We start from the raw sequence: 26,670 nt of genomic DNA on the forward strand, positions 1-26,670 counted from the left end.
CAGTTCCTAACCCAGCAAAGAGTGCTCCTGTCCAAGCCGTGGGCTGCCAGCTTGTCCAGCAGTGTGCTGCGGGAGACAGCGTCAAAGGCCTTGCTGAAGTCCAGGCACACAACATCCACAGCCCTTCCTGCATCCACCAGGGAGGTCACCTGGTCATAAAAGGAGACCAGGTTGGTCAGGCAGGACCTGCCCCTCCTAAACCCCTGCTGGCTGGGTCTGATACCCTGGCCATCCTGTAAGGGCTGCGTGATGACACCCAATATAAACTGCTCCACTACCTTACCACTGAGGTCAGGCTAACTGGCTTAAAATTACCAGGATCCTCCTTCCCACCCTGTTGCATCCCGGGTTGCATTCAGATTAGAGTTTTATAATGTTAGTTAGCCGGTTCTGTGTACCCCCGTGTTTCTGCCATTGGAGCTTCCCCATGTCACTCCAGTAACCACGCCCTGTTCATTCCTGAAACTTCCGTGTCAGTTACCCCATCCCCACGTCCCCGTTTGTCCCAGAGCCCTGTATCTGCCCCCATCACGTTCCCGTTGGTCACCGTGGTCCACGTCACCGCCATGTTGCCTGTCCCCATTGGGCGGGAGGGCTTCCGCCCTCGTCTGCCCGCCCCCTATAAAACCCCACGCGCCCTCGGGTCTCAGCGACATTTTGTCCACGTGGCGCTGGGAGCGAGCCGCGGTTCTCCATCGCAGCTCCACGCGACAACAAAAGCTCTCCAGCCGACCGCACGGACAGACTGGACATTCCTTCGCCTCTTTGTCTTGCCCTAGCGCCGGCCACAGAGCGCGGCCAGCCCCACGCCGGTGCGCTGAACGCCAGAGCGCCCGGGCCGCGCAGCAGCCCTGGTCCTGCCGAGAAGCAGCGGCCTAGCTGGGCTCTCCAGAGCTGCCCGGGTCCAGGGAAAACAACGCAAAGCCGCACCACCTTTTTTGTGAATGGGCGTCACATTGGTCAGGTTCCAGCCATCTGGAACCTCCCCAGTGAGCCAGGGCAGTTGGTAAATTATGGAGAGAGACTTTGCAAGCTCGTCTGCCAGCTCCCTCTTCACCCTGGGATTGATCCTATCTGGTCCCATGGATTTATGAACATCGAAGCAGCTCAGCAGCTCTCTGACTGCCTCCTCTTGGATAACAGGGGGACCATTCTGCTTCCTGACACCATCTCCCAACCCAGGAGGACAGCTGTCCTGAGGGCAAGCTGTCTTCCCACTAAAGAAAAGAGGCAAAGAAGGCGTTAAGTACCTCTGCCTTCTCCTCATCTCAAGTTATTAAGCTCCCTCCTGCATCCAATAGAGAACAAAGGTTGGTCTTACCCTTCCCTTTTATCATTAATATATTTGTAAAAACATTTTTTATTATCTTTTACAAAAATTGCCAAATTAAGTTCACACTGAGCTTTGGCCTCCCTAATTTTCTTCCTACATGCACTAGCAAGCCCCTTAAATACTTCCTGAGAAACCTGACCCTCCTTCCAAAGATGATACATCCTCTTTTTATTCCAGAGTTCCTTCAAAACGTCATTGCCCATGCAGGCTGGACATCTGCCTCATCAACTCACCTTTTGGCACACAGGGACAGTCTGTTCCTGTGCCCTCAAGATCTCTGTTTGAAGCACTCCCACCTTTCCTGGACTCCTTTGTTTTTAAGGGCTCCTTCCCAAGGAACTCTCTGAATAAGTCTCCTAAATAGGCCAAAGTCTGCCCTCCTCTGAAGTCCAGTGTAAAAGTTGCATGTATGCATGGCAGCATACCCCCTTGAGATCTGTGTTTCACCAATGATAACTGTATGAGCAGTTGCCTCCTTTCATACACTTTGCTACAGTAGGAATCTTTGGATGCATTAACCAGGATGTACTAAAAAGGTTTTGCCTCCTCCAGGCCTCGAATTAGCATCTTCCTGTTCCAACTTCCTCTGTTTCCTGCTATCTAAAGTAGCTGCTGTGCAAGCTTATCTTATGGCAAGTTCTTTCTGAGGCCTGGACAGGCAACTGTGCTCTTTGAGTCCTTACCTCTGGGTTATATCAGAATCATTTTTTACATTAAAAATTACCTAAAGTTGTGACTTTGGAGTCTCTTAAGAAAGTAAGGGCTGTTAAATGGAAGTAGAAACCCAATAGTATGTTTTTCATCAAGTAACACATAAAGAATCTCATTTCGTGACATGTATGTTAAAACTATGAGACAGTTTTCCCTGATCTTATTTCAGCTCACTCTGTGCTAAGAACACTGTAAATAAAACACAGCCCACGATCAAACATCAGATCTGAAACAGGAACTGCTGCTGCCCAAGCTGTTGAAACTCCAAGACAGCAATGTTTTGATTTTAGATTTCCTATTTCAGAGCAATACATAAAATTGCTCAAAGAATACAAAAACTAAACACAAAAAGCAGCAGTGTACAATACAGCATATCCTAAAAACAATCTGAAATACCTGAACCTGATCTAAAGATTACATTTGAGAAAAATACAATTCCAAGATGAAATCCCTATAAACAGTAAAACTCAAGCTTTTGCCTACTGACCCCTGATTGATAAGTTAAAGAAGGCTTCTAAGTTACTTTTACATTTTAAAAGACTTTTTCGATAGAACTCAAGGAAATCTTTCTGCTTCTCCAAAACATGTAAGTCAGCATCAGCACTTTCCTAAAAGAATCTTTTAAACTTGCTGTGATGAATCGCCATTTAATAAGAGTTCAACAACTATTAAAGGCAAAGTTGAGCAACTCTTACACTTGCTTCATTGTAATTGCATAGCTTTCTTTATAAAAGCACAGTTCATTATTTCCATGTTCATTTCAGCTCTGCTCCTCTCACATTCACAACATTTTAAGTACACACATAATGACCATTTAAGAGATGAGGTAGCCTTAATAAGCACACAACAGCAGTTGCTAGTGATACCAGATATGCGCATTCAAATGTTTCTACTGAGTGTATCAAGTTAACAAGTCTGTGGTACTAGCAGCACTTAGGCTTGCCTGGCTGCCCACATTATACATTGGTTACCCTTCCAGACTGGCAGGGTCTCTTTACCTCTCAAAATCACTTGTCACTCTACAGTTTCTAAAGCTATCTGCCACTATGAAATATTGAACTAAAATAAGCCACGAATTCTCTCACTTCTTTTAAAACACCTTACTCCTCAACCACTGCCTAACACTCTTTCTTTATCCCTCTCCCTGACTTCAGCCTTTGGTCATTCTTGCATTTAAGTCATTCTACCATTGCTTCATAGAAAAAGCATGGTCATTTGACCATGACCAATTTAATCAGTCGCTCAACTTTTTTTACATAGTTCCTCATACCAATAATCTTGGGATTCCTGCAGTATTTTTTTCTATCCTAGGCTAACACAATACACACTTCTCTGTGGCTTCTGGTTTCTCACTGAGGGCTACTTGTCACAAATAAAACTCATAGCCATCACCTCTGAAAAACTATATTTCAGTCAACATCAAAACCATTAAAAAAGCATAAGCAGATCACAGAACACAACCAAAACAGTCTCAGTGGTTGTCTTCAACAGTGCAAGAAGTAATAGTACAAATTACAGATGCAATCCTATCCAGCCCACACAATGCTGCATAGAAAACATGGATTTACCAAGTTCTGTTGCAGAGGGTCTTTGGTTAAGTACACATAAACAAGAATTGTTCAGTGCTCATTTCTTTGAGTTGAAGTGATCCATTAGCAGTTCACTGATTTTTTTCCACTTATAAAAACCCATGCCCTTAAAGATATATTATTTATACTCATCAATTTCACATCTTTGATACAAAGTTTGACATACTTAATCAAGGACAACAGTTTATTTCTGAAGAAAAAGTTTTTCCTAACTATATAATCACGAAGAAACTTAAGAAATTTTGACTGAAGTTTCATTATAAATTTTCTTTAAAGATTTTGAAGCATACATCCAGACTAAGAAGTACTAATGACAACCACAAGCAGTCAAGAGGAACTTCAAATAAGCAGTACTACAAAATTCTTAAATGTCTGCTTACAAGCACTCCCCAGATACACTCATCTTACTAGTTCAAAATGCAATAAAAGGAAGCCATTTTAATCCCTCTATTTACACCATGTTCTGACCAGCTACACACTGCTCTTTTCACCATTTTGCTAGTAGAGTGATGTTTCACTATACAGTCTTAGAACCAATGAACCCTTTCTGCCTTTCACCCAAGGATGTTAGATTTATAATTAATTAGGCCATCCAAATTAATAAAAGGGCTATAGCAAATATTCACTTCATCAGCTAATAATGAAAAAACCCCACAGAATCATTAAGGTCAGAAAAGATCTCCAAAATTAATTGTCCTTTGACAGAACACTATCTTGTTTGTCAACAAGACCGCAGCACTAAGTGCTACGGTCATTTCCTTCATAATTCCCTGGGCAACCTGTAACTATACTTCCAAAAATATTTGTAGCTTAGTTCACAAACGCACATCATAGTGAAGTACTGAATCAAACGTGTTTGCCAGAAAATTGGTGTCTGACAGGTCATGTCATACATCATTTTCACTTATGTATTCAGAAGTTTTAGCCAGTCAACAGCAACATGCAGGGCACACATAAGCCTGCACACTGCAATTTCTTGAAATCTAAAAGAGAAAATGTGTTTTAGATATTATTTGAAGTAAGTATTACTTAAGCTGTTTTATTGCTTTTGTACTTTATATGAAAACAGTATTTTCCACTACTGTACATTAAACTCAACTGATTACACACTTGCTCTTATATTACTATGCACAACTTTTAGAACAAAAGAGGCAGTAGAGGACTTAGAAGCCTTTTTTAAATTTCCTTGCAGTCATCATCCATCAGGAATACAGCTAATTAAAACTAATACTGGTCAGAATGTAATGCAAGGACATGCATCCATGCAAGAAAAAGAAATGCACACTGATTAATTCAAGTGATCTCTTCATTTGATGGCTTTCAAAGGCAGAACAACTCTAAGCCCAGAGAAACTTGTCTACTATAGCATACCCCAACATGCAATTATCACATGTCAAAAATTATACACTTTGCATACATTAAGCAAAAGACAGTCTGAAGGTACACAGAATTAGTAAGATAACAAATATTTCTAGATAAAGAGCATTAAGTTATTTTGCCAGCAGAATAATTAAAGAGGATTATGAGCTTTAGATATACAGGAGATCCATTTCTTTCCTATGTAAACAGAGAACAGTTTCCCTTTTACAGGAAGCAATAATGTAAAATTCTTCTTTCTGACTTGCTTACTGTGGTGGTGCGTAGTTATGCAAAGGGCAAAAAGCTTTGTGAATCTGAAGTTAGAGTTTCGTTTCTGTATTTTTCTGTATATTCATCCCTCCCCCTGAAGCTATTCCCATTGGATTTGACTTGTGATGTATTTAGACTGGACACTGTCTCTATTGGTTTTACCTTATCACCTATGTTCCCCTATAAAAGCTGTAACCAAACCCCTGCCCAGCGTCACTTGTCCCTGCGGCGTTCGAGCAATACAACTTTCTTTGAACTGCACACGGGTGTCCTCTCTGGGTCTCTTTACCTCGGTCCTAGTAGCGCTCTCAGAACAGTGCAGCCCGTATGGCAGCGACCCAACTGCTACCTGGGAATCTCGGCGTAGACCCGGGAGCAGCGGCGTGTGTTGCCTAGCAACCCCCCCCCCCCACCACGGCGAACCCCCGGCCAGCGCCGGGTGGGAACAAAAGGAGACAGCTTACTACTCATTGCTTTACTGAAATATAGTCACGTATCTATACTACAGCTACTAACTACACAGGAGTTTCTTTGCTGCTTTTTTGCAGGTAAAGTTTTCAGAGCAGAAAGAGAATATTTTATCACAGTTAAACCAAGAGTTTTTCTACTCTGTAGAGCATGTGATCTGTGACAATAAAATCTACTGATATTAGAAATGCTTCAGGCATTTTCAGTATCATTTGAGAGGCAAATATTCCAGCTCTGAATAATGCATTGCACATTTAGCCCAGTTTTCCAGCAACTTCAGCATCTTCCTGCTATTTTTCTGTATTCTTAAGAGCTGAAGATTTAGCAGATGTCTCTGCTCTAAGAGAAAGACGAGGTTGAAAAGAAACCTGAATTCTCTTCCTCTAATTTCCCAGGACACTGGCTATTAAATTACAGCTTCCCTGACAAGCTGGTGAATTTTACTTCCTCTATTACATTCTGTGCTAGGTTTGGCTGGGGTAGAGTTAATTTTCTGGCTGGTATGGGGCTGTATTTTGGATTTCTGCTGAACACAAGGTTGATAACACAGCTATGGTTTTGTTATTATTGAGCAGACTTACACAGGGCCAGCACCTTTTATGCTTTCTGTACTGCCATGTTGCTGAGGAAATTGGGGGTGCATGGGAGGTTGGGATGGGACACAGCCAGGAGAGGTGACCCCAACTGACCGAAAGGATGTTCCGTACCCTGTGACATCATGCTCAGGATGTAAAGGTGGGGGGAAGAAGGAAGGGTTGGGGGATACTGGAGCCATGTCATTTATCTTCCCAAGTAACCATTATGTGTCATGTGACCCTACTCTCCTGGGGAAGGCTGAGAACCAACCTCCCCATCGGAAACAGTAATTCCTTGTGCTTGTTTGCATGGCTTTTGCTTTCCCTATAAAACTGCTTTTCTCTCAACCCATGAGTTTTCTGGTTTTTACCCTTCCAGTTCTCTCCCTGACCCTGCTGGTGTGGGAGTGAGCAAGTGGCTGCATGGGGTTTGGTTGCCAGCTAGATTTAACCATAACACAAGCCTTAACACTTAGTTCTACTGAAGTGCAAGGTAGTCCAGTGACCCAACACAGGAAAATAATCCTGGTCCTCAAAGCAAGATGAATTTATCACACCATAATGAGTTTATCACTTCATAATGTCCAATTCTCTTCAACATTTTTATTGATGGCTGAAGAAAAATATTATACTGGCTTTTCTGAGTAATAGTAGAGGAACATCTTCAGTTCAACAGTGGACAATAACCAAGGGCAAAATCACGACTGACAAATCGTGGCCTTCTATAGTGGTGCATGAAGAAAGAGTGACTAACATCATCTACCTGGATTTCTGCAAAATATTAGATACTGTCCTGCACAATATTCTTGTCTCTAAACTCAAGAGACATGATTTGACAGATTAGACAGCTTAATGAGTAAGAAATTGGCTGGAAGGCTGCACTCAAAAATGTTGTGGCAAACAGCTGAATATCCAAGAGGAGAGCAGCGACGAGTGGTGTCCTCAGGGGTCAGTACTGGGATCTGAATTGTTTGTCATCTTTGTCATCAACACAGGCAGTGGGATCAAATGCACCCTCATCAAATTTTCTGAAGACACCAAACTGTGTGTGGCAGACCACATGCTGGAGGGAAGTGCTGCCATCCAGAGGGACCTGGACAGGCATAAGAGCTGGGTCCGTGGGAAACTTATGAAGCTCAAGAGGGCCAAGTACAAGGTGCTGTACTTGGATTGAGGCAATCCCAAGCATGAATATAGACATTGGGCAGACAATCAGTTGAAGAGCAGACACAGAGAGAAAGATTTGGGATGAGCCACAGAGAGAAAGACTTGTTGGGGGCATGTTGGGGGCGTGTTGGTCAGATAAACATGCCTTGGTAATGTGTGTCTGCAGTCAAGAAAACCAATCACATCCTGGGCTGCATCAAAAGTAGCATGACCAGCAAGTCTGGGAAGGTGGTATTACCTCTTTAGCCCACTCTCAAAAGACCACACCTGGAATACTACATCAGATCTCTGCCTCCCAGCAGAGACAAAAAGACAGACATGAACCTATTGGAAGAAGTCCCAAGGAGGGCTACTAAGCTGCAAGATAAGGCTGAGAGAGTTGGGGCTGTCCTGCCTGGAAAAAGAAGGCTTTGGAGTAACTTTACAGCAGCCTTTCAGTACCTGAAGAGGACCAACAAGTAGCCCAGAGAAAGACTCTTTATCAAGGCAAGTAGCAACAGGACATGAGGGAGTGGCTTCAAAGTAAGAGAGAAAAGTTTTAGATTAGGTATCAGGAAGAAATTCTTTACTGTGCAGGTGATGAGGCACTGGAACAAGCTGCTCAGAAAAGTTGTGGAGGCTCTTATTTTTGAAAGTGTTCAAGGCCAGGCTGTATGATGCTTTGAGCATCCTGGTCTAGTGGAAGGTATCTCTGCCCAAGGCAGGGGGGTTGGAACAAGATGATCTTTAGGATCCCTTCAAATCCTGCGATTTTTAAGGTCCATACAGCCTTATACCATAAAAAACCTGCTACGCCAAAAACTCCTAATCAAACCCCTCTAAACTAACTAAACTCAATTCTCAGCTTAGTTCTCTTCAATATCTTCATTAAAAACCTGAATGCATGACTCAAATGGATACTAAAGAAGTTTGACAAGGACACTAAATTAGGGGATGTTGATTCCCTCAAGGACTGAGAGATATCTTGACAATTAGAGAGGTAGGTGTTCACCAATCCCATTAAGTTTAACAAGGGCAAGTGCTGACTTCTGCACCTGGGACAACCATGGACATGACTACAGACTGAGGAACAAGAGTTTGGAGAGCAGCACTGTGGAAAGGGACCTGGGGGCACTGGTCAAAAGAAGTTGAATATAAGTCAGCAGTGCCCTAGCAGCCAGGAGGGCCAACCTGGGGTGCATCAGGCCCAGCACTGCCAACAGAGGAAGAGGATTGCCCCACTCCGCTCTGCACTGCACTGTGTCAGCCTCACCTTGAGTGCTGTGTGTAGTTTTGGGTGCCACAATATTAGAAAAAGACATTAAGCTATTAGAGAGCATCCAGACGAGCGCCACAAAGATGGTGAAGGGTCTGAAGGGGAAGCCTTATGATGAGTGGCTGATGTCACTTCGTCTGTTCAGCCTGGAGGAGATTTCACTGTGGTCTACAACTTCAGCATGAGGTGAAGTGGAGGGGAAGGTACCAACCTCTTCACTCTCATGACCAGTGACAGACCTTGAGCAAATGGCATGAAGCTCAGTCAGGGGAGGCTTAGGATGGACGGGGATCAGGAAAAGGTTTTTCACTCAGAAGGTGACTGGGCAGTGGAACAGGCTCCCCAGACATGTTTTCATCTGAAGAAGTTTAGCTGACTGATGAAAACAGTATCTTTTCTGACACAGCACTCTTACAGTACTTTACTGTATTTAAGAAAGAAACTTCTAAGACATTAAGAGTTTTGTCTTCAGTTACAGATGCTCATGAAGCATCTCAGCTCTTATCACACAGCACACCTGTACTGGTAAACTGAATCGCCCTGGGATTTAGGAAGTAATTACAAATTGGCCTGAAGGTGAAAATTTTGGTCTCACGGATGAAGAACAAGAACCAGTGACGCGGGCTGAAGAAGCTCCAGCATACAACCAACTGCCAGCAGAGGAAACGCGCAACATTTTTTTCACTGATGGTTCCTATAGCACCATAGGGATGAATCGGAAGTGGAAAGCAGCCATATGGAGCCCCACATGACAGGTCGTAGAGGCCACTGAAGGAGAAGGTGGATCAAGCCAACTTGTGAAACTCAAAGCTGTTCAACTGGCCCTGGACATCGCAGAAAGAGAGAAATGGCCAAAGCTCTACCTCTACAGGGAGAGTTATTGGGTCCACGATGCCTCAGGCCATCAGGGTAGAGATACCACCTATAAGTGGGCACGAGACCAAGGGGTGGATTTAACCATGGACAGTATTTCTCAGGTTATCCATGACTGTGAGACATGTGCTGCCATCAAACAGGCCAAGCGAGTGAAGCCCCTGTGCTGTGGTGGGCGGGGATCCAAGTACAGGTATGGGGAGGCCTGGCAGATTGACTACATCACACTGCCCCGGGCACACCAAGGCAAGTGCTACGTGCTCACAATGGTAGAAGCCACCACGGGATGGTTGGAAACCTACCCTGTGTCTCATGCTACAGCCTGTAACACCATCTTGGGCCTTGAAAAGCAGGTCCTTTGGAGGCATGGTACCCCTGAGAGGACTGAGTCAGACAATGGGACTCATTTTAAGAACAGCCTTATCAACTCCTGGGCTAGGGAACATGGCATTGAGTGGGTGTACCATATCTCCTACCATGCACCAGCTGCAGGCAAGGTGGAGAGGTACAATGGACTGTTAAAAACCACCTTGAAACCATTGGGTGGAGGATTGTGCAAAAATTGGGAGCAGCATTTAGCAAAGGCCACCTGGTTAGTTAACACCTGAGGTTCCACCACCTGAGCAGGTTGAAGAAAAAAACCTGCTGAAGAAAAAAGGACCAACAGGTTGGTCCTTTTTCCCGAACAGGTTGGGGGGAGGAGCTGTGTGGGTTGGCTTTCTGGAGGGGCCCCTTCTGGATGTTTTCTCCCAAATCAGGACACAGGGTAAAGGAAAACTGCAGAACTGCCACTTTAAACATTCATAAATAAATAACCCAGAAAACAAAGGAAGTTCTGCAGAAATTAATTTCAGAAAACCTCATAGGCTTAGTCTGGCTTTTTACAAGGTATCAAGAGTGAAGCTGTGTGTAAGTAGAGCATTTTACTAACATTAAACTGATTAAAATGTAATAGTTTCTTATTTGATCTGCTTCCCACATAGGCAATATTACAACTAGATTAAATATTTGGGTAAGGACTCACTGACATCTTGACATGTTTGCCCTTTGAAGAATTCCTTGCTTCTCTCTTGGTTCAAAAAATAAATTCCAAAAATTGAACACAAAAATGCAAAAAAAAAAAAATCATAGATCTGGTATTAAAACACATACATTTTGGCTGTTCTACTGACTAGGAATGAAGCTAATGCAGGGATAAGAGAATTGATTCATGCCAAATGAGCTTACAAGAGTTTCCTTAAAAATACAAACAAAAAACCCAACAAACGAAATATGCTCAACACAGACTTTCAAATTCCACACTAAATCATGCAGTGGTTTTTAAATAAAGAAGTTTCTAGTCTATTTTCTTTCTAATGTTCTTTCTAAGAACAAATATATCTGTTTTCCTATACATACAGATGGCAGAGCAAAACTAATTTTGAAAAAAAAATTCCCACTACTGCAACATTATGCACACTTTAGTACAAGAACAATAAAGACACACAGAGCGCATTTTAAAAGACTTTTCTTATAGTTCTTGTCTACTCTTCTTTCAGGCAGCATGGACAAGCACAACCTCTTTTATTACTGAATTATTTGCCTATGCTAAACAGAACACAGGGTTCAATTTCAGTACTATTCTGTCCTTCTACTATGGAATGAATTATCATCAACTATCAAAGTTTAGCCGAACTTTAAAAGCCGAGCTTTAAAAACAGTGACAATGTTTACAATATACTTAGTAACACAAAAGTATTATTTATTTTCACTATATTGCTACAATTCTTCCCTATGACTGTGCACAATATACCAAGACACTGAAGTACAATGATTTCTTTTTAAAGCATCCTCTTACAGGCAGTGCAAAAATACTTGCTGCTTTAACCTTGTGTATATCCTAACCTACAGCCTGATCATTTGATACTTACATGGTCCTCCATGCTTAAAGAAGTCTTACAAGATAAGGCTTTTTAAAAAAAATATAAAGAAGAGATCTATCTAGTACTTATACAAAGTCATGATAACTTCCCTTACATCACTTTATCCAAAGGTAAATTTTAACCCACTCCTAATTGTTCAGTCTACTACAAATAACTTTGCATTTAACCACAGGGCAAGAACCTGCACCAACGGCACAACAAGAAGCTGTCAGAGGCTTGTGTAACCATCCAAAGCAGCACACTTTTGCATCATGGCAAATACGAACTGGGCTAGCTTCTCAGTTGATGATCACAGGGCTGGAGCACGTATCTACAACATCAGGTTGAGAGCTGGGGTTGCCCTGCCTGGAAAGAGAAGGCTTTGGAGTAACTTTTACAGCAGCCTTTCAGTACCTGAAGAGGACCTACAAGAAGGCTGGAGAAAGACTTTTTATCAGGGCTAGCAGTAACAGGACATGAGGGAGTGGCTTCAAAGTAAGAGTGAATAGGTTTAAATTAGGTATCAGGAAGAAATTCTTTACTGTGCAGATGGTGAGGCACTGGAGCAGGCTGCTCAGAGAAGCTATGCATGCCTCCTCTCTGGAAGCATAAAGTCTGCCTGAATAAGCCCTTGAGCATCCTTGTCTAGTGGAAGGTGTATCTGTCCAGGGCAGAGGAGTCAGAACTAGATGATCTTTAAGATCCATTCCAAACCAAACCACTCTGTAGTTCTAGAACTTTCTTTCCTTGTAGGTAACTATCCTCCCCTCCCTCGAATTAAAAAAAACCAAAAACCCATGCACAAAAATAACAGATGCCCAGGATATGACAGCAGCACTGCACCATCACTGTGCTTGCTCTCACTACATGGTGAATGCAAGTGAACTCTAAGTTTTACAATGCACTTGTTTTGTTCTCAGTCACGCTCTTACAGACAGAAGTGACCCAAACGATTTTTTACAACTCTAAGCAAGTTTACTCAATTTGTTTTGGAAATATTTACAACAGGTCTCTGGAAACCATGGAGGAAAATGTCTATCTAAAAAAGTAAGGCACTTTTCTGCTCTCTGCTCGTGTCTCCTCAAGTCGGCTTTTGTCAGAAGACTAGGTTTAATTTCTATTGCACTAGTCAGAGAAGGATTGCTCCAAAGTCAAAAGGATCACTCCAACATTCTGGAAGAGCAAGCCTAGGGCAAACATACCTACCCTTCTGTTAGAAATAATAGAGTGGTAAGTTACTGCCCTTACAAGTCTGTTAGGTTGAGTAATCATGGCAAATCAAACTCCTGCATTTACAGCTCTTGAGAAGGCTGGCTGATCTTTCAGAGTGTCATTTTAAGTACATCACAACCACTTCTTCACAACCCAGTGATGATACACACACTTTCAAACATGGGGGGAATACAAGCAGCATATAGTTTTTAGGGGCAGGGGGATGATCTCCATTAGATGGACCACTTGCAAGCTTTTTAGTCTAAGCCTCATAAGTACCAAATTATTCTTTGATGTGTTTGAGTATCCTGAAGATGCTCCTGCAGAACTAAATTAAACCTAGGCATAGTAAAAGAAAAATCCTAAACGAAAGATAAGAATTTGTGACACAAATACTTGTAAGAAAAAAATACCTGTGCAACACAAGAACCACCTACGAACTTTTAATGCAAACAAAGTGCATAAACATTCTTATAAGGACAAGCTATTATTCACAGTATTGCACAGAATGTCAAAATTTAATTGTTATGAACTCCAACCTAAGTAACCAGTGAGGATATTGACATGTAAGTGGTAATTCAGCACTTAAAAAGAAAAAAAAAAGCAGGACCACAAATTATTGAAAAGAGAAAAGGGATAAGGTTAGAAAATATATACCTACATTAGCTTTCTGTACACCCAAAACTATGACAAGATTTGCCATAAGATCATTTATTCAAAGATTTGAGACACATGTATCCAAACTTCTCCCATAACCAACATCACAGCAGCTAAAACCATAAGAGACAGTTTTTAATAAATCAGATATTAACTTGGATTTCCACTGGACACAAACACTGATTGCCCCTATTCTAATAAAAATGTTGCTCTGCTTCTTAAATCAGCTGACAGCAGGAAGAGGAATAAGAGTGAAAGTATCAATAAACTTTGGCCTCTTCTAGTCAGAAAAAAATGGATACTTTTTTTACTAATTACTGAAATGAAGGAGCAAACAATACCATTTTTGCAAACTGAAGCATGATCACACTGATAGGTACTAAATGCATATTCCAAGCATAGGAAAATTTCTCATTACACACCTGTTTTTTTAAAAAACTTACATAGTTAGACAATTCAAATCAATAGAATTTTTCATCCTATCTTTGCAATGACCAGGGGAAAAAAAAAAAAAAAACAAAAAATCTCAAAACTGAAAAAAAGATTCAGAGAAAATGATCTTTTGGCTTTAATCTACAGTTTGAAAAAGCTGAGCAGTCAGTCTTAAACTGAATTTGTCTTACCTATTTTCTTCACATTCAGCCATTTTAGTTTATATTAAATCAGTTCTCAAGTGCATCCATGTAAGTCTACAGTGGAATCATAAACCACTTAAGTGAAAACACTTGTTGTTAAGCATGGCAGTCTCTTGCTATGGCTACTAATGAAAAATGAGATGTTAGTTTTTCCAGATCAACTGCAGAATGTTCACTCACCGTCTAAAAATCTTGGCCTAAAGAGATTATCACAATTAAATGGTGAATAGTTGCCATAGATGTCAAAGTTGCAATCTGCATAACAGCAAGTCACTGAAAACAAAATTCAGCATTCTATTATATGAGCTCCAATTGCAGCTAACTACACTGGTTTCTGTAAGTCTGGAGGGTCAGTGAAAGAACAAAAAACTTACTTTAAAAGAAGATAAATTAGCTGTAGAAAATTTATATCAAATATTTGCAATATTAATTTAAATACTTCAGTCAGAACTGGATTCATCATCAAAGACAATGGTACCTTATTAAACCACCAATCATACATTCCTCTCTAAGAGGAGAACCATTAGCATTGTGATGTACCATGGAATCTTCTTTGCTTGAGTACTGTTTCACATTTTTGGTGAAAAAACACAACACACTGTGCATATGTGTGCATGTGTGTGTGTGTATGAGTGTGAATGTTAGTAAGGAGCAAGACAACAGAGAGATAAATTCAACTGTGAAACCAGTGACTCTCCCCAAAAGCTGCAGAGACATCGGAACATACCAATCCTCATATCGCTAGTATTTCTTAAAAAGCACAGAAGAAAAAGGCACAAAATATTACTTCTGATGATGGTATCTACATGTTCATGAAACTAATTAGTAGATGTGGAGTATTTAAGCAGATGACAAACTATTTCAAGCTACTCTGGGAAGTTATCTACTGGACTGTGAAAAAATTAAGACAACATCTGCATGCATTTGAGTATAGCTGACTTAAAACGCTATGCTGTCCTCATTTTCTAGTTGTAGAATGGTAACAAAATGATGGCAAGAAGGGAGTCAATGCTTCCAGAATGACAGTCACCTTGGAATTACTTGTTCTTTACTGTACTGCGTCTGACCCACAGTAAACTTGCTATATTTTCTTCAACTTCAGTGGTAAGTTGTATTCAAAACAACTGCTGCTCTGAAACTACTCCACTGTGCATGCAGCACAAATAGAAATTAAATGAGAAAGTAAATTAATTATGATAGAACTTGGAGGTAGAATTCTAGCAACAGCAACAGATAAATGAAGCAACTTTTTTTGCTTTATAATCTCATTTTCTCTTTGTAAAGTTTTATATCTGATCTGAACTAGATTCACTGATAAACAGTTAAATGTATTTCCTGAGATTCTGCATCAACCTAGGCATTGGTAATAACAACAAACAATCCTCCCAAAAAACACACATCCCTCTTCCCTTTTGAAAATGCACACGCTTATTTGAACGGAGGACTAAATTGTCCTGTGGTCCTTGAAACAAAGTTGAGTCTACTCAGCTGGGCAGCAGAGAATGGGAAATACAGAAACTGAAGAAGAGAAAAAGTGAGGTATCTTCCAGCAAACAGGATCTCGGAAGCAGGATATCCTTCTCCATAAAATCAGGTGAGGCCTTCTAGGAGTCTGTCCTGAAGATAATCAAAGCACACACTACAACAACCACACCTCTGCTCTTTTTGCTCATGCCATGTCATATTGCGCCACCCTAACCCAAACACAAACTCTCCTAGAAATGTCATTAGAGGCTTAAGTACAACCAAAACCTGGGATGCCTATTCACACCATCACTCTTCCTTCTTCAATTAAATTATACCTAAGATCAAAAGAAAAAGCCTGCCTCAAACAAATCCATGCAAATTCTGTTCTTCAAGCCTCTAGCCTAAAACTATCTGTAATGCAAAATCTATTTCACTTCTGGTTAGCCACCAAGGTTACAGCATTTGAAAATGTACTTTCATCCACTATTAATACAGCCACATATCCCTGTCTGATCTCTTTCCATACAAGCCACAGGTATAAACACTTAAACACAGTGCTGGGGTTTAAGATTCTTCCTTTTGTTTCTTTCTCTCAGGGAATTTTCTCCCATATGTGTTGCTAGGAGACAGTAACGACTGGGTACTTATGAGAGACAAGAGAAGTGGCCACAGCTCAGAGGAGGGGTCCAGCTGGCTACTCTCTCTGGGTTTCTCTGGGAAGGGCAGAGATGGAGGCTTGTGCTGCAAAAAGAAGGGGCTGGGGTAGCTCCTAGCTCTCTTGCACTTGGCTTTGGAGGAGGATGGTCGAGACTGCTGCTTGGGGGAGGGAATTCACTGCGGCTGCTGGAGCCCAGCTGGGTCCTGCTTCTTCTGTGGTGGGGTCAGCCTCTGCTCGTGAGAGCAGTCACTGAACTGGGACAGCCAACCTTACTAAAAAAGGGACTTTTCACCATCTGCTGGGGTGCCTCGGGAGAAAACCCTGGGATCCCAAGCGCTTTCCCCTCCCAGGGAGCCTTTTCCCTGCCCTGCTCAGAGCCGGGCTGCCACTTCCCCACCGCTGCCATTTTAGTTTTTTTCCGCCACTGCTCCGAGTTTTTGCTACATTGTAGCTGTGCACCCCCTCCACAGCCCAAACTCCCTTTGGTTCCAGCTGCAGCTACAAATTTTCTGATACATCTCATCCACCACTCCCAGACTTAGCTCATCCCTGCCTTACCAGCTAACTGCTCCAATGTCCATTCAACAGCTCCTTTCGCTATCCAGAGGGGGCACAGGAATGGCTGCCCCTGGAGGTTCCTACAGCAAACTAATTCTCCATCCCTTCTTGCCGGCTGCGTCTGCCATTGCCTGCGTGGATAGAGATAGCCGGACCCGCGCCACAGCGCCCCCTGCAGGCACGGAGGAACCACTGCACCTGCCCTGCCCACCGGGAGCCAGCAGCGCCCCTGCCGGCTGTGCCCGGAACTGCACCAATGGGGAAAGTGCTCAAAGAGCGGGAAGCAGAAATCCAGAAATCCAGAAATCCATGGGATTTCTACTCGTGCTTGCTGTCACTGCCACTGTTGTTTGTTTGCCTTGCTATACACACTAGTAAAGAACTGCTATTCCATTTCTCATATCTTTGCCTGAAAGTCCCTTAATTTCAAAATTAAAATAATTCAGAAGGAAAGGCATCATATTTTGCACTCCAAGGGACACTCCTGCCTTCCTCAGCAGACACCAAGACACATAGGTATAACTGAAGGCAGGAGCGAAACTCCCCCTGACTTGAACAGATAGGAAAGTCTGCTTGCCCTCTTGTCTTCTGTCTGGCACCTAACAATACGTATGCTTTACTGATAAAATGGAAGTGCAGAAGACAGAGATGTAATTCACCTGAAACGTATTTCTGTAGTCTAGGAAATTAAGATTTCTGTGCTTATTCACTCCTCCCTTCAGTAGTAGGAACAGATGACCCAGAGGCTAGCTGCTCTGCCCATCAACAAAGAACCTAAGAATATGCAACAATGTGTGGTTTCCAACACATCCCTTAACCTGCACATCCCTTAACCCTAAAAGCACTCAATAAGACATTTCTGTGAAGTCACATGAAAGTCAGAATCTACTGTTAAGCTGCTTTTGAAGGCATACTTGTCAGAGTACAGATTTTGGCCTATCATGTCTCCCAAAATCTCAGCACCACAATATCTCATTCGTAGCTCCACTGACACCTAAACAACCAATTAATGGGTTTGTAGGCCATCTTTTACCAACACGAGAACCTCTGAAGGGGATTTCTAAAGAAAAATGTAATTACATCCATTCAACAAAGCTCTTTGCAACTGGAATATTTCGAGAAAGAAAGAGTAAATTGATCTCTAACTTGTTTGCCCCCATTCTAGCTTCACTGTGATGTTCAGCTCATTGTCTAGAACATACATGGCTATTAAACATGATAGACAAGCAATTGTCCAGAATCACTCAACTCTTTTCCAAGTATAATTTTATGAGTTACACAAACTCCATATATGAAGCATTATTTTCACTAATTTTTATCACTCCTGCAGACACTTTCAAGTGCACAATTAAAACCAGAAATAAATTACAGATATGCAGCACACATAATACTTCTTAGTCCATGGCAGGTACCTAACCTTTGCTTACTAAGAGCTTTGCACAGCTCTAGACTTTAGCAAACACTATATACAGAAAAGTATGGTATATAGGAAAGTTTATCAACAAAACTTTACAGTATTTTCACTGGAGAATTAATCTAGAACATGGTTTTTCTTCTGCTACCTACTCAGCTCACGAAACATTACATCTAGAAGGGTGAAAATTTCCCTATTCAAAAATTTCAATTAAATCACAAGATAACATACTGGACTTGAGCTGCCTAGGTCCCACATAACTAGCTACAACTTCCATTACAGGAAACATAAACACTAAGTCAGAAAAACTGAAACTATTCTGAAGCACATAATTACTTAATTTTAATAAATCAAATAGACCAAAAGTCTGACATCTAATAACTCTTTCTGTCCTTATCCATCTAGGATAAGAAATCATAATCTAGCAAAGTTCCTTCTACATTCAAATTGGATTAAAATATATTCATGGGAAAAGAAGTTGGACAGTTGGGTTTTGCTTGTTCTGTTGTTATTCATGTTTTTGTTTTTGTCTTTTTTTTTAAGTCTGTGTTGGTGACACTTTACAGACCTTAGCAGGATGGCACAGACCAGCTAGAACAGCTTACTATATTACAAAGTAGTAACTAATTGATACAGCTCCATTTTGTTCAAAATACCATATGGAACAGATGGTCTTAAGTTCAGCACCCCTTCTGTGAAAGTCAAGTATTTACTAAATCACTGAAATCCACAGAACTGCTTTTGAAATAAGCACCTACTCTCACCAGTATTTGTAAATGCAGAACTTGAATACTGTATTGGAATATTCCACAATAACATTAAAAGTCACACCAAAAAACCACCAACCAACCAAAAAAAACCCAAACCTAATCCAATCAAAGAGCTAATCAAGTTTTAGACATTTTTAAGTCTTATCAAAAGAGTATAAATTCATCAAAATATTTCAAGAACATCTCAACTAAGGTGCAATAACTGCAAAAATTAAAATATGATTAGGTAACAGTTACAGCTAGTAGACATCACAGGTAAACATTACTGTTTCTATACATTTCATTTTGTGGAACCATTACAATAGTTAAGTTTTCAAGTCAGTCATTCAAGGCCTCATTTAACATAGCTTTACAGCAGTTTTACAACATACATTACAGAAAAAAAAATGTAAAGATATAACCTGGATTTGTGGAACCATCCTCCACAAACTGAAAGCCAAATCCATTCACCTCCTGAATTCTGTATGTCTTTAGCAAATTCACATTTTACTACATAACAGAAAGTTAACTTCAGCCACCGGATGGTGAAAGAAGTTAGTTCAAATTAAATTATTTCACCATTGTTTGAAATGGATCACTGACGAGGCCCTTTTGTCTCTAGAATCAACTGCTCATAGCTAAATATAAACCAGTTAACTGCACTCTTTTAAAGATCTCAATATATATTCACATCAGATGGAAGCAAGTCTATGTGTTCATAAAGGAAAGTCAGATTCCCCATTCTTTTAAGGCAGGTGCACTTGTAGATAGCATCTGGACAGCAAGTGGGATACATCTTGATGTACAGGTCATACTCGTAATGAGAACCAGTGTCAAGAAAGATCATCATAAAATCACTAACCTCTGAAGACAGTAAGAGAAGGAACACAAGAAAAACAACAAACCAAAGAATTCTTTCACACCTGTCATGAGAAACAAGGTATCTAACCACACAACAGGAAACAACTTTCTCTAAGAGCATTCTCTTTTTGTTCAGCTTCAATGAACAGCTTTTGAAGACGGTTTTCTAAACCAGTTTGTTGAATTGGTTTTAGTCACCTATGAAAAAATATTACCATGCCACACCATCAAGAAATCAAAGTTTGATCTTTCGAGTACCAGGCCAAAAAAAGAAGAAAGGAAACAAGAAAAACAAAATGGAATGATGAGAAGTTTGCAGCAAAAGGCTTCATTCTTCAGAAAGGGGAAAAAAAGAGGTTAAAAATGGTGTTTTGCTTCAGTAAATAGAACCCTTCTAAAAATATTTCATTTGTCAAACATTAAGCATTACATTAACACACAGCTCTTGCATCAGCTATTGGTTTACAGATCTGAACATGTCAAAAAGTGCAGTCTGGCAACAGATAGCAAGAAAAGATACTGGGTAAGAAGAGGATGAAAGAATACTCGGACTGAGAAAATCCGAAGTACTGAATAAGAATGTACTAAATCTTTATTACCTTTAGGACTGTATATTTTCCAGTAATTTCATAAATATTTAGAACTACAGCAAGTCATGATTTACTTGATTAAAGATCTACTGAAATGCATGCCTACTTCAAAAAAAAATGTTAATTTCAAACTTCTTCCAGCAAGCTGATCACTGAGACTGCATTTATTGCAGTCTTCCTCAGTCTCATTTGCCAAACAGTTTTTGAAAAGAAGGTTTTACTAGTCTTCAGGTTTTTAATTCAGTGGAATACAGCCTAGCATAATTCACAATGGCAGAAACATTGGAGGATTTTCTCTAAGTGAAGATGCAGAGATGGGCAAGTTCTTCAACTACATCTGCTCCTTTTGGGATTTCAAGGGCCACAATACTGATTTTTAACTAAATCAACACAACCAAGACAGAAAGAAAAACCTTCTGAGTGTCACAAAAAAAGAATACAATGCAAGGTGAAGTAAAGATGCTACAGACAAGAAACTTCACAAAGATGATGAAATAGAGATAAATTTTACAGAATAAAATCTTGCTTTAGCAACAAAACTGCAATGTAACAGATAAACTGTGTTGTGGATGGCTTATTTTTAATTCTATTTTGCTCTTCAGCCCAAGAATTGGCTTAAGTATCTGAAGGCCTATTCTGAGGGAGGAGCTGCCTACTTCACTGCATTTCACATTTTGAAATGTGAAATGCATTATGCAAGGTAAGCATAATTTCAAAATGCAGTAGTTACCACAATAAATGACAAATTAACTACAACTGGTAAACTATTCTAGTTTAGGCAATATTGTCTTCAGACTGAAAAATGAAAAAAAAAAAAAAAAAGAAAAAAAAAGAAAAAATATGGTTGCCTGTTGCAGGAACTAACTGATGTACCAGGCTATAGACTTCTGCTCTTTTCCATCTAGAATTAAAACAGTTGCCCCAGAAGCCATGACGTAGATACACATTCCAAAATGATACTGTAATTTGGATGACTTCTTTTAAGTTTTATGTTGTTGTAAACTCTTTCTATATATTATTTTCTCCATAATCAATGTTTGTTAATCAGTGCTTATTAATGGGGATGGAAAAAGCATTAGAAGCATTCATATACGGTATTTAATATACACAGTATTTAATTCGCATATTTCTATCGCAGTAAAAGCTGCAAGATTGTGCCATTCCTATGCTTCTCCACTAGAAGCTTCTAAAGCAAAGCAGACAAAAGACGACATACCTAGGACATTTGCTACTTAAGAGCAATGCTCAGAAGCTATGGCTATCCATGTGTATAAGTAAAAACCGTATCTTTTAAGTATGATCCTTGAAAAATTAAACACTTGGAATTACAGTAACATGTCTAGAAAGCAAATATAAAGCATTATGTCTTCACACCTTCATTATTCATCCTGAATGCACAAGCTAGAAATAAAACCATTTAATGGCAGATCACTTTAGATATGCTCGAACTACCTTCAAGTGTTTTGGTTTTACGTCACAAGCAGCAAAAAAATAAGCCATATTTATCAAAGCCAGAAGGGGGTGCTCTGAATAACTGAGGTGGAGGGTAGTGAACTAAGCATTTGCCTTGCACTAGTAAAGAGGTCAAAAGCATGCTGTCTTGTTTTCATTTGGGAGCTCACTTAACTGCACGTTACCATGCCTTTTTTTACAAAAAAACCAAACAAGCAATAACAAAAAAAAAAAAAAAAACAAAAACAAAAACAAAAAAAAAAAAACAAAAACCAAAAAAAAAGAAAAAAAAAAAAAAAAACAAAACCAAAAAAATCTGAAAGCACTCCTTTCAGGAAAAAGAAGATGCTTCAGTTTGTACTACTGTCATCACAAGGGCAAATTAATTTGTGACAGAAAGCTAGCAAGACGAAGACCTGATAAGTGTAAATTCCGGTTTTGTATTCCATGTTTTGCAAGCTGTTTAAAATACTAACAAGGAGATACAGGAAAGGCAAAAAAGCCAAAACGCCTATTTTACGGGTTTTATCTACACAATGCCTATTCTGACATAACTAGTTCAGATCTTTTTAATGTGATTGTCCAGAGTTGACCGCTTATACCGAATTGTCCTGAAACGAAATAAAAGGCCCTAGTTCATTTTGCCAAGTGTAACACAGTATTCTCATATCTGCCAGCACTTTGGTGCATCAGCCACCCCCCACCCAACACCACAAAAAGATAACGCACATTCCAATCAAGCCTCTCTCAACGCAGCTCACCCAGTTCCCCCCTCCTTCCCTCCCTTCCTCCCTCGCCCCAGGCCTCGCCAGGTTCCCAAATCACCTCTGATTTTAGGTTTCATTTTGTTGTAAACAGCAAAACGAAAGGAGAAAGCGTCCAAAGCGAGGATCCTTACCCTTGAAATCCCGCCATGCTCGCAAATAAGGAGGGTGAATTGTTTTTCCTCTCCCCTTTTTTTTTTTTTTTCTTTTTTTTTGGATGGGCGATGAAGGGGGAGGGGGGAAGAAACAAAAGCCTACACGGAGGAGCGGCTAAGCAGCGGAGACTGAGGGAGAAGGCGGAGACCCTGGTGGAGGAGCAGGGCGAGCGTCAGCCATGTTGTGTGTGTGTGTGTGGGTGTGTGTGTGTTGGTCCAGTATTTACAAACCTGCAGCTGCAGCAGCGCTTGGAGCCTGGGAGAGAGAGGGGAAGGCAGGGAGGGAGAGGGAAGGGAGGAGGGAGGAAAGGAGCGAGGGAGGAGGGGAAAGCAGCACAGCAGACAAAGGATCGCAGCAGCGCAGAGTGAGCGGGGCGCGCACACACCGCGCCGGCGCTGTCTCCCGCGGCCCCGACTCCCCCACCGCCCTCACGCCCCCCTCGTCCCGCTTTCCCGCCTCCACCTCCCCCGGGAAAGGCTTATCCGCCAGCAGCCCCTCGGCGGGCCCCAGCCCGCACACAATAGCTCCGCAGCGGGGAAAGGGGGAGGGCACCGCTCCCCTACGGGTGGGTGCGGCGCGGGGCCGTGCCGGGGGAGGGCGGCAGAGCCCCGGAGCCCGGAAGGGCGGGGGGGTTGCCAAGCAGCCAGGGAGCTTGCGGGGAAAGGGAGAACAGAGACGACACCTCCAGACCGGAGCCTCCGTGGCCCCGATGCCGCCCGCGGCTTCCGGGCGGGGAGGGCGGGGGATCCACGATGTGAGAGGCCCGAGGGAGGCGAGGCGCGGCCGGCCTGGGAGCGCCGGTCCCCCCACAGCGACTCCCTCCGGCTCTGCCCGGTACTGGGCCGGGCCAGGCCAAGGGCGGCGCGACGGGCTGCGCTACCCCCGTCCCCTCCCTCGCCCCGGTCGCTCACCTGCCGGCGGGGCGGGCGCCCGGGGGTGCCAGGGCTGCCGCTCAGCCCCTCCCAGCCGGGCCCTCAGCTTCTCTGCGGCGGCGGCAGCAGCGGCGGCGGGCACGGCCGCTCCCCTCGTCTCGCTTGTCCCCCTCCGCCGCCGCTGCCTCCAACTCGCCTCTGCCACATTTGGATCCCCCTCTCCCTACGCGAGCTCCGCCACCAGGATAGAGGCCTCCTCACCTTCCTGCCAAATAGTGAGCCGCCTGCATCGCGCCGTTCAAAACACAGGGCCGGGGCCCGCCCTCCTCCCCCGCGCTGCCCCCCCCCCCACCCCGCCGGCGCGCAGGCGCACTGCGCCGCCCCGACTGCGGCCGGCGCGGGGCAGCCCCGCCCGCCCCGGCGTGGGCGGCAGCGCGGCCTGCGGGGCCGCGGCGGCACACGGCGGGTCCCGGACGTGCCCCAGGTCACCCTCCAGCCCTCTGTGTGCACGGAGGATCACCGAGCCATCTCTGAATGTCCTGTGCTGGGAGGGGCCCACAAGGATCGTCGAGTCCAACTCTCAGCCCTGCACGGGACATCCCCAGGAGTCGCACAATGCGCCTAAGAACATTGTCCAAACGCTTCTTGAATTCTGTCAGGTTTGGTGTTGAAGAAGGTCAAGATTGTAGTGCCACTGCCAGAAGGCAGGCTAGCACTTCACCTGAGCAGGGAAAATATTTGCAAATAATACAAGTGAACAACTGCATTTTGTATGAAATTGTCTTCTCATTTCAAGAGAGGCAACATTGCTGGAGAAAGAAGGTGTAGTTCCTTCAAAACCTAAAGGTTTCCCTGAAAACATCTTGATCTATGCAATAATGGCATAAAGAAAGGTAGGGAAGCCTTCAAAAATCCGTGCTGAACAAACAGTAATTACAAATTCTTACCCCCTCTCGAAGGGCTGTCCTGCATGCCCCTGGCAGGCTGAGAGACAGTACTTGACCGAGCAGTAATGGAAAACCTGCAGATAATCAAGAGTTGCTCAGCAACTGACAGACCACAGGTGTCATCTTTTCATTCAATCTTAACTTAGCATTAGATGCCAGGACATCTAGCAGAAAAGTAGTAAGTTTCTTGATCTTAGTGGGGATTATTTTATAATTCATGAAGCGTGCATGATCTAGATGGAGTGGAGCACAAGAAATTTGGTGAGCCATACCAAAAATTTTCAGATGAAACTGTCTAAGGCATTAATTAAAGGGGGAAAATAGTAAAATCGTCTGGAAATGTATTGATGAAAATATGATAGTGTCATCAAATCCTAGTCCGTCACTTTGGTAAATCATTAAAGCACGGACCTCTAAGATCCATTCATACTGTCACGCTGACAGCAAAATGCTGACATCAGTAAGATTGTTACCCTCTGACAAATTTGTCTAATAATGAAAGCAGGTGGATAGCTGATCTGCCATAACAAATCATACTGGTACCTTTTTCTGAAGCAAGGCTTGGCAAGAAATTAGGTCAGTTTGGGAAAGGGAAGATTTGGTTAAAGAATGGACATTTGGGATTTCTTAGTTCAACAGTAGCAAATGCACAGGGTAGTATCCAAGTTCCTAAGTCATGCTTACAGATCACATCATTCATGAATTCTGTGCTTGTGACAGAAAATAAAATACGGGTATGTGAAGGTACAGACATACATAACTTTGCTTAAAATTCTTATTGGCAGAACAGGAGAAGAATCATATTTTTAGATTCTCCTTTGTTGTTTTCACATCTTTTAATTTCATCAAAGGAACTGTGTCCCCAGTAATTCCTATGATAAAAGAGTCCTGAGATTTGGAGGGATTATTCATTTGCAATTTAAAGGAAGAAATTTCTGAGAAAGAGAGTGAGAAACAATGAAGTAGGGGACAAAGATCGGTAAAGATGAGGGTACAAGTTAATAATGTTGTACCATCTGAGTAGGATTGTAAAATCCATAACCAGCTTTGCATATCATTGAGATAAGCAATCATTGGTTAAATTTTCCTGAAATTAAAATAGACTTAGAGTCATAGAATCATGGGGCTAGGAAGGGACCTTCAAAAGTCATGTAGTCCAATGCCCCTTCAATGAGCAGGGACGTCTTCAACTAGAGATTTTTTCAACTCAGGTTGCTCAAAGCCCCCTCCAGTCCGACCCTGAGTGTTTTCAGTAATTAGGGATCTATCACCTCTCTGGGCAACCTGTGCCAGTGTTTCACCACCCTCATTGTAAAAAATTGCTTCCTACCATCTCTAAATCCCCACTCACTTAGTATAAAATCATTGCCTCTTGTTCAGCTGTTACAGCTACTGCTAAAATATCTGTCCCTGTCTTTCTTACAACCTTTGCTTAAGTACTGAAAGGCCCCTGTAGGGCCTCCCTAGTGCCTTCTCTTCCTCAGGGTGAACCATCCTAAATCTTTCAGCCTTCCTTCATAGCAGAGATGTTTCATCCCTTTGATCATATCGGTATCCCTCCTCTGGAGTCAGTCCCACAGGTCCATGTCCTTCCTGTACTGAGACTCCAGAACTGGATGCAGGGTTCCAGGTGGGCTCTCACCAGAGCAGAGCAGAGGGCAGAATCCCCTCCCTCCCCTGCTGCCCACGCTGCTTTGGCTGTAGCCCAGGACACGTTTGGCTTTCTGGGCTGGGAGTGCCCATGGGTGGGTCATGTCCAGCCTCTCACCCACCAGCACCCCCAAATCCTCCCCAGGGCTGCTCTCCATCTGTTCATCCCCCAACCTAGATTGATACTGCAGATTGCCCTGACTGAGGTGCAGCACCTGAAACTTGGTCTTGTTAAACCTCATATTCACATGAGCCCACTTGTTGAGCTTGTCCATATCCTTAAGGATGGTATCTTATCCCTTAGTTGTGTCAGTTGCACCACTCACCTTGGTGTTGTCTGCAGATATGCTGAGGGTGCACTTGATCTCACTGTCTGTGACATTGATGAAGACATTAAACAGTACTTCTCCACCTACAGATCCTTGAGGGACACCACTTGTCACCAACCTCCATCTGGACACTGAGCTGCTGAACACTATTCTGTGGATGCAAGCATCCCACCAGTTCCTCATCTGCTGAACAGTCCA

At 42.5% G+C, this 26,670-nt stretch overlaps 1 protein-coding gene across 18 annotated transcripts in view; it reads right to left on the reverse strand.

The window, feature by feature from the left end:
• SPIN1 (spindlin 1) overlaps nt 1-23,873 on the reverse strand; it is a 61,371-nt gene extending 37,498 nt beyond the window's left edge. For 7 of the 18 annotated variants that reach the window (XM_053968970.1, XM_053968964.1, XM_053968967.1 and 4 more), the window contains exon 1: nt 6,312-6,391. The gene's annotated coding sequence lies outside the window, so the exon portion shown is untranslated. Of the gene's footprint in view, nt 1-5,424; nt 5,481-5,551; nt 5,623-6,311; nt 6,401-22,652; nt 23,076-23,585; nt 23,779-23,807 lie in introns of those variants that run through there. The other 11 variants (XM_053968966.1, XM_053968963.1, XM_053968973.1 and 8 more) reach the window with 10 other exon arrangements.
• Between the last annotated feature and the right edge of the window lie 2,797 nt (nt 23,874-26,670).

The sequence above is a fragment of the Vidua chalybeata genome, chromosome Z, assembly GCF_026979565.1.
Source record: "Vidua chalybeata isolate OUT-0048 chromosome Z, bVidCha1 merged haplotype, whole genome shotgun sequence".
Lineage (NCBI taxonomy): Eukaryota > Metazoa > Chordata > Aves > Passeriformes > Viduidae > Vidua > Vidua chalybeata.